Here is a 1,890-nt window from a genome sequence, read left to right on the forward strand (position 1 = left end):
AAAACAATTGAGTTTTTTAAATTATTAGGTTTTTTAAATATTATTTTGATATATTTTAAAATAAAAAATATTTTAAAAAATAATTATTATAAACTCTTAATTTTAATTTCAATAATTTAAAAATCAAGATAAAACTCAAACCAAATCCTTTTGTTTTTTTTGTTAAGAAATGAGTTTTTTCTAATATTAGAAGTAAGTTTATGAGTTCTGGTTTATTAAACGTCATTTTGGGTTTTGAATACTAGGTTTCACACACGAATATCATCATTTGTTATTAACAAACTTAAACCAAAAAACCGAACTAAATTTAATTCAGTGTTGAAAAAGTAAACTGAAAGAGAAAGGCCAACCAACAAAAAGCAAACCGAAATATCTAAATTCGGTTTAAACCAAATAGTGGTCAATCGAGGGACTGATGTACATAGATTTTGAAACATGAAGGACTAAGTTGTAACCCAAGAGTAAAGAATAATAGTCAATTTTTAGCTTTCTCCACTGTTCTTCAATCTCCCCTCATTTGGTCAGTCAACCATTTGCTTTGAACTCTCTCTGTCTTGCAACTCCATAAATTTGATCTCAAGACAGTGATCATATCGTTCTTATACTCTCAACACAATATTCTTTTGTACTCATCTTTGGATCAGCTATTTTGGGTCATCCTTCATCTGAGAAAGTCTAATTACTTCTTCTTCTTCTTTTTAATCTTGACATGCTTGTTTTCATGAACATTTAGTATTATTATCAGTATTATTCATGTAACTTATATTCAAGAATTCTGTTTTCTTTTGATGCTAAACCTTGCAGCAGCTATATATGGCGGAATCCGGTGAAAATCCCTTGTACAGCTGCAGGAATTGCAGAAATCCTCTTGCCTTCAATACTGATCTCTTATCCAAATCTTACCAGGTGACAAAGAACTTATTTGTCTATCCATTCAGAAAGAATATATATATATATATATATATGGTAATAAAATTATCAATTTAAGGTGGGTTTTTTTATTTTTGTAAAAATGATTTGGTGGCTAGGCAAGATCAGGACAGGCATACATGTTTTCTCATGTGATGAACATTGTTTTGGGACAAAAAAAAGACATGAAGATGATAACTGGGATGTACACAATTGCTGATATCCACTGCAGCAGTTGTGGTCAGGAGTTGGGCTGGAAATATGTGAGAGCTTTTGATCCATCACAGAGGTTCAAGGAAGGGAATTTCATACTTGAGAAATTGAAGCTTGTGAAGGAATATTAGATATTCACACCTACAAGACTCATTTTAAGAGAAGAATTCATATGCTAAATGCCTCTTTTGAGGAGGATATGTATTGATTTGCTATGATTGAAACTATGTTTGTGTTTGATTAATGTTGTGTGAAATACTTGAAAAAACAATTAATATATATATATTGATGTGAATTTTAGATTGAAAGGAGCACATTTAGAGCTAAATTGCATGCTTCGTAAGTGAGCATGTTCATAATTCAATATTTGGATTTTAGAGGATATAACAAGAAAATTATTTTCTTAAGGTTGTGTTTATTAGGATTACATGATAGATATAAAAGAGATAATTAAAAACTGTTTGGTTGAGGAGATAATGATAGAAATATATAATAAATTTGTTTATAAAATAAATTTTTTTACTTTTAAAATAAAAAATACAAGTTGATATTTATCTTTATAATTAGATATTTATTACTTTATTAATTAATGCTCTAATCATGTTGGATGGGTTCCTAGTTAGGAAATAACTTGATATTCGCATACTAAAGCTAATATAAAATAACCTAAAAAAATTTAAGAATTTTATAAGTTATAAGTTTTAAAAATTAAATCTAAGTTTTAGTTTTAGAAATTAAATCAAATTTAATTTTTCTCTTTTTAAAATT

At 27.6% G+C, this 1,890-nt stretch overlaps 1 long non-coding RNA gene across 3 annotated transcripts; it reads left to right on the plus strand.

Moving 5' to 3' along the window:
* Positions 1–517: 517 nt before the first annotated feature.
* Positions 518–1,401, plus strand: LOC105120131 (uncharacterized). 3 transcript variants are annotated; one of them, XR_841260.1, is made up of 3 exons: positions 518–673; positions 805–906; positions 1,029–1,401. It is a non-coding gene; the product is annotated as an uncharacterized LOC105120131 (long non-coding RNA). The 3 variants fall into 3 exon arrangements; XR_841261.1 differs by having other exon boundaries at positions 808–906; XR_841262.1 differs by having other exon boundaries at positions 518–643.
* The last annotated feature ends 489 nt before the right edge of the window (positions 1,402–1,890 follow it).

This window comes from Populus euphratica, unplaced genomic scaffold (genome assembly GCF_000495115.2).
Source record: "Populus euphratica unplaced genomic scaffold, PopEup_1.0 scaffold4984.1, whole genome shotgun sequence".
NCBI lineage: Eukaryota > Viridiplantae > Streptophyta > Magnoliopsida > Malpighiales > Salicaceae > Populus > Populus euphratica.